This window comes from Pleurodeles waltl, unplaced genomic scaffold, assembly GCF_031143425.1.
Source record: "Pleurodeles waltl isolate 20211129_DDA unplaced genomic scaffold, aPleWal1.hap1.20221129 scaffold_69, whole genome shotgun sequence".
In the NCBI taxonomy this organism is placed as follows: domain Eukaryota; kingdom Metazoa; phylum Chordata; class Amphibia; order Caudata; family Salamandridae; genus Pleurodeles; species Pleurodeles waltl.
The window spans coordinates 1,469,457-1,482,120 of record NW_027150390.1 but is presented as its reverse complement, the minus strand read 5'-3'; the positions used below and the strand labels follow the sequence as shown (position 1 = coordinate 1,482,120).

Below are 12,664 nucleotides of genomic sequence, written 5' to 3'. Positions count from 1 at the left end.
GCAGCGGAAGCGTGCTGGGCCCATAACCCAGAGGTCGATGGATCGAAACCATCCTCTGCTAGCATGGATTGATTTTTTTTCTTGTGAGGACCACTCTCTCGTTTCCACGCTGCCAGAGCGGAAAACAGCAGGCTTGTGCCAGCTTTTTGTGGGAAGAGACTGCTCAACTATCGGTCTCTGCTCAAAGTCAGGGAGACAGATGGTCAGAGAATCAACCCTACACTTCAAAGGAAATGATGCACAGTTATGACCATTAACGAAAGATGGGACCCTCGCACTTCTTTCTGAGGCTGCTTGGAACGTTATTATTCCCTTTTTTTGTCCTGCTATTATCAATCTCCTGTGAATTTCGTGGAGCTGTTTTCTTTCTCTACCCTGCTGTTTTTCCCTTGCTGCCAATATATGCTTATTTCAATGATTTGAACTGCTGCTTTCCCTTTCTCCTTTTCTGCTCAGCTTTTGCATTGGTTTCAATCTCCAGTTCCTTAGCAGTTGCAAGAACTTTTTTCCTGATTTTCATGTTGGTCTGTAAACCAAACATACCTCTGATACTGGTGCAATATAGTCATTGAACTCAGGGTTGTGATGTCTAGAGTTTAAAAAAAACATATGCCATGGAGCGTTGGTGGTATAGTGGTGAGCATAGCTGCCTTCCAAGCAGTTGACCCGGGTTCGATTCCCGGCCAACGCAGTGCTAATATTTATACATTAAGCAAGCTGTAGCTATTCTAATGCAATATGTTAAAAAAAAGAGAAATATCTTGACCAGATTACTCAGCTATTAGATAAATAATAAACAAAGACATAGGCAGGCATCCCAAAAGCCCCGTCTGCGACTTTCTATGTCCTGAAATTTTTATATTTTACAAACAGCAGTCACCACTCACAACTGCTGGTAATAAATGGGCTGCAGGGGGGAAGGCAATGGAACGGCTAAGCCCTTCTGCCCGACCAGCCTTTAGAACTGCAGCATCTCTGCAGTAAAAAGTGTTTCAGGTCAATATCTCTCCCCTGGAAAAAATGTGCGAGACCCACCACCGATAAATGTGGCAAAAGTCCCCAACATTTTCTGCATATTTGTGCTCTTACCTGAAAGCAGCGCCACCTTGTAGTCATCGCAGGCAACTGCAGCATACAACCAAATTTATCCGAGAGCAAGGTGAAAGAAACCCAAGGGAACAGCCCCTGTCTGCAGCAGGATGGTTAGCTGTTTCGAATGGACAGAACTTCCAGTCCTAAGTCCACTCAAGTCCCGAACGCTCATACCGGGCAAGCCCTCACCGGGTGCACCTCTGGCTCCCAGGTAAGGCCAAAACCTGAGCATGGTAGCGCAGGATCACAGAGAAGGAGCGGGTGGGGGTGCTTCTGTCTTGACAAAGGCGTGACATGGCTAGTGACTGAGAGGGCCTTGACTTTCCCCTATGACTGACTGTGAGAGGGGAAGGCGAAGATTTTCTGCACCCAGCATGCCTTGTGACATTCTTAGGCAAATGAGGTGAGAGCCCTGCCAGAATAGCTCCAGCGATCCCATGCCACTCCTCTGAAGGCTCCTGATCTGCATAACCACAGCATTTTGAACAGGAAGCAGAGTGGCGCAGCGGAAGCGTGCTGGGCCCATAACCCAGAGGTCGATGGATCGAAACCATCCTCTGCTAGCATGGATTGATTTTTTTTCTTGTGAGGACCACTCTCTCGTTTCCACGCTGCCAGAGCGGAAAACAGCAGGCTTGTGCCAGCTTTTTGTGGGAAGAGACTGCTCAACTATCGGTCTCTGCTCAAAGTCAGGGAGACAGATGGTCAGAGAATCAACCCTACACTTCAAAGGAAATGATGCACAGTTATGACCATTAAAGAAAGATGGGACCCTCGCACTTCTTTCTGAGCCTGCTTGGAACGTTATTATTCCCTTTTTTTGTCCTGCTATTATCAATCTCCTGTGAATTTCGTGGAGCTGTTTTCTTTCTCTACCCTGCTGTTTTTCCCTTGCTGCCAATATATGCTTATTTCAATGATTTGAACTGCTGCTTTCCCTTTCTCCTTTTCTGCGCAGCTTTTGCATTGGTTTCAATCTCCAGTTCCTTAGCAGTTGCAAGAACTTTTTTCCTGATTTTCATGTTGGTCTGTAAACCAAAAATACCTCTGATACTGGTGCAATATAGTCATTGAACTCAGGGTTGTGATGTCTAGAGTTTAAAAAAAACATATGCCATGGAGCGTTGGTGGTATAGTGGTGAGCATAGCTGCCTTCCAAGCAGTTGACCCGGTTCGATTCCCGGCCAACGCAGTGCTAATATTTATACATTAAGCAAGCTGTAGCTATTCTAACGCAATATGTTAAAAAAAAGAGAAATATCTTGACCAGATTACTCAGCTATTAGATAAATAATAAACAAAGACATAGGCAGGCATCCCAAAAGCCCCGTCTGCGACTTTCTATGTCCTGAAATTTTTATATTTTACAAACAGCAGTCACCACTCACAACTGCTGGTAATAAATGGGCTGCAGGGGGGAAGGCAATGGAACGGCTAAGCCCTTCTGCCCGACCAGCCTTTAGAACTGCAGCATCTCTGCAGTAAAAAGTGTTTCAGGTCAATATCTCTCCCCTGGAAAAAATGTGCGAGACCCACCACCGATAAATGTGGCAAAAGTCCCCAACATTTTCTGCATATTTGTGCTCTTACCTGAAAGCAGCGCCACCTTGTAGTCATCGCAGGCAACTGCAGCATACAACCAAATTTATCCGAGAGCAAGGTGAAAGAAACCCAAGGGAACAGCCCCTGTCTGCAGCAGGAAGGTTGGCTGCTTCGAATGGACAGAACTTCCAGTCCTAAGTCCACTCACGTCCCAAACGCTCATACCGGGCAAGCCCTCACCGGGTGCACCTCTGGCTCCCAGGTAAGGCCAAAACCTGAGCATGGTAGCGCAGGATCACAGAGAAGGAGCGGGTGGGGGTGCTTCTGTCTTGACAAAGGCGTGACATGGCTAGTGACTGAGAGGGCCTTGACTTTCCCCTATGACTGACTGTGAGAGGGGAAGGCGAAGATTTTCTGCACCCAGCATGCCTTGTGACATTCTTAGGCAAATGAGGTGAGAGCCCTGCCAGAATAGCTCCAGCGATCCCATGCCACTCCTCTGAAGGCTCCTGATCTGCATAACCACAGCATTTTGAACAGGAAGCAGAGTGGCGCAGCGGAAGCGTGCTGGGCCCATAACCCAGAGGTCGATGGATCGAAACCATTCTCTGCTAGCATGGATTGATTTTTTTTCTTGTGAGGACCACTCTCTCGTTTCCACGCTGCCAGAGCGGAAAACAGCAGGCTTGTGCCAGGTTTTTGTGGGAAGAGACTGCTCAACTATCGGTCTCTGCTCAAAGTCAGGGAGACAGATGGTCAGAGAATCAACCCTACACTTCAAAGGAAATGATGCACAGTTATGACCATTAAAGAAAGATGGGACCCTCGCACTTCTTTCTGAGCCTGCTTGGAACGTTATTATTCCCTTTTTTTGTCCTGCTATTATCAATCTCCTGTGAATTTCGTGGAGCTGTTTTCTTTCTCTACCCTGCTGTTTTTCCCTTGCTGCCAATATATGCTTATTTCAATGATTTGAACTGCTGCTTTCCCTTTCTCCTTTTCTGCGCAGCTTTTGCATTGGTTTCAATCTCCAGTTCCTTAGCAGTTGCAAGAACTTTTTTCCTGATTTTCATGTTGGTCTGTAAACCAAAAATACCTCTGATACTGGTGCAATATAGTCATTGAACTCAGGGTTGTGATGTCTAGAGTTTAAAAAAAACATATGCCATGGAGCGTTGGTGGTATAGTGGTGAGCATAGCTGCCTTCCAAGCAGTTGACCCGGGTTTGATTCCCGGCCAACGCAGTGCTAATATTTATACATTAAGCAAGCTGTAGCTATTCTAACGCAATATGTTAAAAAAAAGAGAAATATCTTGACCAGATTACTCAGCTATTAGATAAATAATAAACAAAGACATAGGCAGGCATCCCAAAAGCCCCGTCTGCGACTTTCTATGTCCTGAAATTTTTATATTTTACAAACAGCAGTCACCACTCACAACTGCTGGTAATAAATGGGCTGCAGGGGGGCAGGCAATGAAACGGCTAAGCCCTTCTGCCCGACCAGCCTTTAGAACTGCAGCATCTCTGCAGTAAAAAGTGTTTCAGGTCAATATATCTCCCCTGGAAAAAATGTGCGAGACCCACCACCGATAAATGTGGCAAAAGTCCCCAACATTTTCTGCATATTTCTGCTCTTACCTGAAAGCAGCGCCACCTTGTAGTCATTGCAGGCAACTGCAGCATACAACCAAATTTATCCGAGAGCAAGGTGAAAGAAACCCAAGGGAACAGCCCCTGTCTGCAGCAGGAAGGTTGGCTGCTTCGAATGGACAGAACTTCCAGTCCTAAGTCCACTCACGTCCCGAACGCTCATACCGGGCAAGCCCTCACCGGTTGCACCTCTGGCTCCCAGGTAAGGCCAAAACCTGAGCATGGTAGCGCAGGATCACAGAGAAGGAGCGGGTGGGGGTGCTTCTGTCTTGACAAAGGCGTGACATGGCTAGTGACTGAGAGGGCCTTGACTTTCCCCTATGACTGACTGTGAGAGGGGAAGGCGAAGATTTTCTGCACCCAGCATGCCTTGTGACATTCTTAGGCAAATGAGGTGAGAGCCCTGCCAGAATAGCTCCAGCGATCCCATGCCACTCCTCTGAAGGCTCCTGATCTGCATAACCACAGCATTTTGAACAGGAAGCAGAGTGGCGCAGCGGAAGCGTGCTGGGCCCATAACCTAGAGGTTGATGGATCGAAACCATCCTCTGCTAGCATGGATTGATTTTTTTTCTTGTGAGGACCACTCTCTCGTTTCCACGCTGCCAGAGCGGAAAACAGCAGCCTTGTGTCAGCTTTTTGTGGGAAGAGACTGCTCAACTATCGGTCTCTGCTCAAAGTCAGGGAGACAGATGGTCAGAGAATCAACCCTACACTTCAAAGGAAATGATGCACAGTTATGACCATTAAAGAAAGATGGGACCCTCGCACTTCTTTCTGAGCCTGCTTGGAACGTTATTATTCCCTTTTTTTGTCCTGCTATTATCAATCTCCTGTGAATTTCGTGGAGCTGTTTTCTTTCTCTACCCTGCTGTTTTTCCCTTGCTGCCAATATATGCTTATTTCAATGATTTGAACTGCTGCTTTCCCTTTCTCCTTTTCTGCGCAGCTTTTGCATTGGTTTCAATCTCCAGTTCCTTAGCAGTTGCAAGAACTTTTTTCCTGATTTTCATGTTGGTCTGTAAACCAAAAATACCTCTGATACTGGTGCAATATAGTCATTGAACTCAGGGTTGTGATGTCTAGAGTTTTAAAAAAACCTATGCCACGGAGCGTTGGTGGTATAGTGGTGAGCATAGCTGCCTTCCAAGCAATTGACCCGGGTTTGATTCCCGGCCAACGCAGTGCTAATATTTATACATTAAGCAAGCTGTAGCTATTCTAACGCAATATGTTAAAAAAAAGAGAAATATCTTGACCAGATTACTCAGCTATTAGATAAATAATAAACAAAGACATAGGCAGGCATCCCAAAAGCCCCGTCTGCGACTTTCTATGTCCTGAAATTTTTATATTTTACAAACAGCAGTCACCACTCACAACTGCTGGTAATAAATGGGCTGCAGGGGGGCAGGCAATGAAACGGCTAAGCCCTTCTGCCCGACCAGCCTTAAGAACTGCAGCATCTCTGCAGTAAAAAGTGTTTCAGGTCAATATCTCTCCCCTGGAAAAAATGTGCAAGACCCACCACCGATAAATGTGGCAAAAGTCCCCAACATTTTCTGCATATTTGTGCTCTTACCTGAAAGCAGCGCCACCTTGTAGTCATCGCAGGCAACTGCAGCATACAACCAAATTTATCCGAGAGCAAGGTGAAAGAAACCCAAGGGAACAGCCCCTGTCTGCAGCAGGAAGGTTGGCTGCTTCGAATGGACAGAACTTCCAGTCCTAAGTCCACTCACGTCCCAAACGCTCCCAAACGCTCATACCAGGCAAGCCCTCACCGGGTGCACCTCTGGCTCCCAGGTAAGGCCAAAACCTGAGCATGGTAGCGCAGGATCACAGAGAAGGAGCGGGTGGGGGTGCTTCTGTCTTGACAAAGGCGTGACATGGCTAGTGACTGAGAGGGCCTTGACTTTCCCCTATGACTGACTGTGAGAGGGGAAGGCGAAGATTTTCTGCACCCAGCATGCCTTGTGACATTCTTAGGCAAATGAGGTGAGAGCCCTGCCAGAATAGCTCCAGCGATCCCATGTCACTCCTCTGAAGGCTCCTGATCTGCATAACCACAGCATTTTGAGCAGGAATCAGAGTGGCGCAGCGGAAGCGTGCTGGGCCCATAACCCAGAGGTCGATGGATCGAAACCATCCTCTGCTAGCATGGATTGATTTTTTTTCTTGTGTGGACCACTCTCTCGTTTCCACGCTGCCAGAGCGGAAAACAGCAGCCTTGTGCCAGCTTTTTGTGGGAAGAGACTGCTCAACTATCGGTCTCTGCTCAAAGTCAGGGAGACAGATGGTCAGAGAATCAACCCTACACTTCAAAGGAAATGATGCACAGTTATGACCATTAACGAAAGATGGGACCCTCGCACTTCTTTCTGAGCCTGCTTGGAACGTTATTATTCCCTTTTTTTGTCCTGCTATTATCAATCTCCTGTGAATTTCGTGGAGCTGTTTTCTTTCTCTACCCTGCTGTTTTTCCCTTGCTGCCAATATATGCTTATTTCAATGCTTTGAACTGCTGCTTTCCCTTTCTCCTTTTCTGCGCAGCTTTTGCATTGGTTTCAATCTCCAGTTCCTTAGCAGTTGCAAGAACTTTTTTCCTGATTTTCATGTTGGTCTGTAAACCAAAAATACCTCTGATACTGGTGCAATATAGTCATTGAACTCAGGGTGGTGATGTCTAGAGTTTAAAAAAAACATATGCCACGGAGCGTTGGTGGTATAGTGGTGAGCATAGCTGCCTTCCAAGCAGTTGACCCGGGTTCGATTCCCGGCCAACGCAGTGCTAATATTTATACATTAAGCAAGCTGTAGCTATTCTAACGCAATATGTTAAAAAAAAGAGAAATATCTTTACCAGATTACTCAGCTATTAGATAAATAATAAACAAAGACATAGGCAGGCATCCCAAAAGCCCCGTGTGCGACTTTATATGTCCTGAAATTTTTATATTTTACAAACAGCAGTCACCACTCACAACTGCTGGTAATAAATGGGCTGCAGGGGGGCAGGCAATGAAACGGCTAAGCCCTTCTGCCCGACCAGCCTTTAGAACTGCAGCATCTCTGCAGTAAAAAGTGTTTCAGGTCAATATCTCTCCCCTGGAAAAAATGTGCGAGACCCACCACCGATAAATGTGGCAAAAGTCCCCAACATTTTCTGCATATTTGTGCTCTTACCTGAAAGCAGCGCCACCTTGTAGTCATCGCAGGCAACTGCAGCATACAACCAAATTTATCCGAGAGCAAGGTGAAAGAAACCCAAGGGAACAGCCCCTGTCTGCAGCAGGAAGGTTGGCTGCTTCGAATGGACAGAACTTCCAGTCCTAAGTCCACTCACGTCCCGAACGCTCCCAAACGCTCATACCGGGCAAGCCCTCACCGGGTGCACCTCTGGCTCCCAGGTAAGGCCAAAACCTGAGCATGGTAACGCAGGATCACAGAGAAGGAGCGGGTGGGGGTGCTTCTGTCTTGACAAAGGCGTGACATGGCTAGTGACTGAGAGGGCCTTGACTTTCCCCTATGACTGACTGTGAGAGGGGAAGGCGAAGATTTTCTGCAACCTGCATGCCTTGTGACATTCTTAGGCAAATGAGGTGAGAGCCCTGCCAGAATAGCTCCAGCGATTCCATGCCACTCCTCTGAAGGCTCCTGATCTGCATAACCACAGCATTTTGAACAGGAAGCAGAGTGGCGCAGCGGAAGCGTGCTGGGCCCATAACCCAGAGGTCGATGGATCGAAACCATCCTCTGCTAGCATGGATTGATTTTTTTTCTTGTGAGGACCACTCTCTCGTTTCCACGCTGCCAGAGCGGAAAACAGCAGGCTTGTGCCAGCTTTTTGTGGGAAGAGACTGCTCAACTATCGGTCTCTGCTCAAAGTCAGGGAGACAGATGGTCAGAGAATCAACCCTACACTTCAAAGGAAATGATGCACAGTTATGACCATTAACGAAAGATGGGACCCTCGCACTTCTTTCTGAGGCTGCTTGGAACGTTATTATTCCCTTTTTTTGTCCTGCTATTATCAATCTCCTGTGAATTTCGTGGAGCTGTTTTCTTTCTCTACCCTGCTGTTTTTCCCTTGCTGCCAATATATGCTTATTTCAATGATTTGAACTGCTGCTTTCCCTTTCTCCTTTTCTGCGCAGCTTTTGCATTGGTTTCAATCTCCAGTTCCTTAGCAGTTGCAAGAACTTTTTTCCTGATTTTCATGTTGGTCTGTAAACCAAAAATACCTCTGATACTGGTGCAATATAGTCATTGAACTCAGGGTGGTGATGTCTAGAGTTTAAAAAAAACATATGCCACGGAGCGTTGGTGGTATAGTGGTGAGCATAGCTGCCTTCCAAGCAGTTGACCCGGGTTCGATTCCCGGCCAACACAGTGCTAATATTTATACATTAAGCAAGCTGTAGCTATTCTAACGCAATATGTTAAAAAAAAGAGAAATATCTTTACCAGATTACTCAGCTATTAGATAAATAATAAACAAAGACATAGGCAGGCATCCCAAAAGCCCCGTCTGCGACTTTATATGTCCTGAAATTTTTATATTTTACAAACAGCAGTCACCACTCACAACTGCTGGTAATAAATGGGCTGCAGGGGGGCAGGCAATGAAACGGCTAAGCCCTTCTGCCCGACCAGCCTTTAGAACTGCAGCATCTCTGCAGTAAAAAGTGTTTCAGGTCAATATCTCTCCCCTGGAAAAAATGTGCGAGACCCACCACCGATAAATGTGGCAAAAGTCCCCAACATTTTCTGCATATTTGTGCTCTTACCTGAAAGCAGCGCCACCTTGTAGTCATCGCAGGCAACTGCAGCATACAACCAAATTTATCCGAGAGCAAGGTGAAAGAAACCCAAGGGAACAGCCCCTGTCTGCAGCAGGAAGGTTGGCTGCTTCGAATGGACAGAACTTCCAGTCCTAAGTCCACTCACGTCCCGAACGCTCCCAAACGCTCATACCGGGCAAGCCCTCACCGGGTGCACCTCTGGCTCCCAGGTAAGGCCAAAACCTGAGCATGGTAACGCAGGATCACAGAGAAGGAGAGGGTGGGGGTGCTTCTGTCTTGACAAAGGCGTGACATGGCTAGTGACTGAGAGGGCCTTGACTTTCCCCTATGACTGACTGTGAGAGGGGAAGGCGAAGATTTTCTGCACCCAGCATGCCTTGTGACATTCTTAGGCAAATGAGGTGAGAGCCCTGCCAGAATAGCTCCAGCGATCCCATGCCACTCCTCTGAAGGCTCCTGATCTGCATAACCACAGCATTTTGAACAGGAAGCAGAGTGGCGCAGCGGAAGCGTGCTGGGCCCATAACCCAGAGGTCGATGGATCGAAACCATCCTCTGCTAGCATGGATTGATTTTTTTTCTTGTGAGGACCACTCTCTCGTTTCCACGCTGCCAGAGCGGAAAACAGCAGGCTTGTGCCAGCTTTTTGTGGGAAGAGACTGCTCAACTATCGGTCTCTGCTCAAAGTCAGGGAGACAGATGGTCAGAGAATCAACCCTACACTTCAAGGGAAATGATGCACAGTTATGACCATTAAAGAAAGATGGGACCCTCGCACTTCTTTCTGAGCCTGCTTGGAACGTTATTATTCCCTTTTTTTGTCCTGCTATTATCAATCTCCTGTGAATTTCGTGGAGATGTTTTCTTTCTCTACCCTGCTGTTTTTCCCTTGCTGCCAATATATGCTTATTTCAATGATTTGAACTGCTGCTTTCCCTTTCTCCTTTTCTGCGCAGCTTTTGCATTGGTTTCAATCTCCAGTTCCTTAGCAGTTGCAAGAACTTTTTTCCTGATTTTCATGTTGGTCTGTAATCCAAAAATACCTCTGATACTGGTGCAATATAGTCATTGAACTCAGGGTTGTGATGTCTAGAGTTTAAAAAAAACATATGCCATGGATCGTTGGTGGTATAGTGGTGAGCATAGCTGCCTTCCAAGCAGTTGACCCGGGTTTGATTTCCGGCCAACGCAGTGCTAATATTTATACATTAAGCAAGCTGTAGCTATTCTAACGCAATATGTTAAATAAAAGAGAAATATCTTGACCAGATTACTCAGCTATTAGATAAATAATAAACAAAGACATAGGCAGGCATCCCAAAAGCCCCGTCTGCGACTTTCTATGTCCTGAAATTTTTATATTTTACAAACAGCAGTCACCACTCACAACTGCTGGTAATAAATGGGCTGCAGGGGGGCAGGCAATGAAACGGCTAAGCCCTTCTGCCCGACCAGCCTTTAGAACTGCAGCATCTCTGCAGTAAAAAGTGTTTCAGGTCAATATCTCTCCCCTGGAAAAAATGTGCGAGACCCACCACCGATAAATGTGGCAAAAGTCCCCAACATTTTCTGCATATTTGTGCTCTTACCTGAAAGCAGCGCCACCTTGTAGTCATCGCAGGCAACTGCAGCATACAACCAAATTTATCCGAGAGCAAGGTGAAAGAAACCCAAGGGAACAGCCCCTGTCTGCAGCAGGATGGTTGGCTGCTTCGAATGGACAGAACTTCCAGTCCTAAGTCCACTCAAGTCCCGAACGCTCATACCGGGTAAGCCCTCACCGGGTGCACCTCTGGCTCCCAGGTAAGGCCAAAACCTGAGCATGGTAGCGCAGGATCACAGAGAAGGAGCGGGTGGGGGTGCTTCTGTCTTGACAAAGGCGTGACATGGATAGTGACTGAGAGGGCCTTGACTTTCCCCTATGACTGACTGTGAGAGGGGAAGGCGAAGATTTTCTGCACCCAGCATGCCTTGTGACATTCTTAGGCAAATGAGGTGAGAGCCCTGCCAGAATAGCTCCAGCGATCCCATGTCCTCTGAAGGCTCCTGATCTGCATAACCACAGCATTTTGAGCAGGAAGCAGAGTGGAGCAGTGGAAGCGTGCTGGGCCCATAACCCAGAGGTCGATGGATTGAAACCATCCTCTGCTAGCATGGATTGATTTTTTTTCTTGTGAGGACCACTCTCTCGTTTCCACGCTGCCAGAGCGGAAAACAGCAGGCTTGTGCCAGCTTTTTGTGGGAAGAGACTGCTCAACTATCGGTCTCTGCTCAAAGTCAGGGAGACAGATGGTCAGAGAATCAACACTACACTTCAAAGGAAATGATGCACAGTTATGACCTTTAAAGAAAGATGGGACCCTCGCACTTCTTTCTGAGCCTGCTTGGAACGTTATTATTCCATTTTTTTGTCCTGCTATTATCAATCTCCTGTGAATTTCGTGGAGCTGTTTTCTTTCTCTACCCTGCTGTTTTTCCCTTGCTGCCAATATATGCTTATTTCAATGATTTGAACTGCTGCTTTCCCTTTCTCCTTTTCTGCGCAGCTTTTGCATTGGTTTCAATCTCCAGTTCCTTAGCAGTTGCAAGAACTTTTTTCCTGATTTTCATGTTGGTCTGTAAACCAAAAATACCTCTGATACTGGTGCAATATAGTCATTGAACTCAGGGTTGTGATGTCTAGAGTTTAAAAAAAACATATGCCATGGAGCGTTGGTGGTATAGTGGTGAGCATAGCTGCCTTCAAAGCAGTTGACCCGGGTTTGATTCCCGGCCAACGCAGTGCTAATATTTATACATTAAGCAAGCTGTAGCTATTCTAACGCAATATGTTAAATAAAAGAGAAATATCTTGACCAGATTACTCAGCTATTAGATAAATAATAAACAAAGACATAGGCAGGCATCCCAAAAGCCCCGTCTGCGACTTTCTATGTCCTGAAATTTTTATATTTTACAAACAGCAGTCACCACTCACAACTGCTGGTAATAAATGGGCTGCAGGGGGGCAGGCAATGAAACGGCTAAGCCCTTCTGCCCGACCAGCCTTTAGAACTGCAGCATCTCTGCAGTAAAAAGTGTTTCAGGTCAATATCTCTCCCCTGGAAAAAATGTGCGAGACCCACCACCGATAAATGTGGCAAAAGTCCCCAACATTTTCTGCATATTTGTGCTCTTACCTGAAAGCAGCGCCACCTTGTAGTCATCGCAGGCAACTGCAGCATACAACCAAATTTATCCGAGAGCAAGGTGAAAGAAACCCAAGGGAACAGCCCCTGTCTGCAGCAGGATGGTTGGCTGCTTCGAATGGACAGAACTTCCAGTCCTAAGTCCACTCAAGTCCCGAACGCTCCCAAACGCTCAAGCCCTCACCGGGTGCACCTCTGGCTCCCAGGTAAGGCCAAAACCTGAGCATGGTAGCGCAGGATCACAGAGAAGGAGCGGGTGGGGGTGCTTCTGTCTTGACAAAGGCGTGACATGGCTAGTGACTGAGAGGGCCTTGACTTTCCCCTATGACTGACTGTGAGAGGGGAAGGCGAAGATTTTCTGCACCCAGCATGCCTTGTGACAT

The 12,664-nt window shown here is 46.9% G+C and overlaps 3 non-coding genes across 3 annotated transcripts; all 3 read left to right on the top strand.

Annotated features, from left to right (window-relative positions):
• The first annotated feature begins 619 nt into the window (after positions 1-619).
• Positions 620-691, top strand: TRNAG-UCC (transfer RNA glycine (anticodon UCC)). The gene has a single exon. It is a non-coding gene; the product is annotated as a tRNA-Gly (tRNA).
• A 6,313-nt stretch (positions 692-7,004) lies between these two features.
• On the top strand, positions 7,005-7,076 carry TRNAG-UCC (transfer RNA glycine (anticodon UCC)). The gene has a single exon. It is a non-coding gene; the product is annotated as a tRNA-Gly (tRNA).
• A 1,532-nt stretch (positions 7,077-8,608) lies between these two features.
• Positions 8,609-8,680, top strand: TRNAG-UCC (transfer RNA glycine (anticodon UCC)). Its single transcript has one exon. It is a non-coding gene; the product is annotated as a tRNA-Gly (tRNA).
• Positions 8,681-12,664: the final 3,984 nt, after the last annotated feature.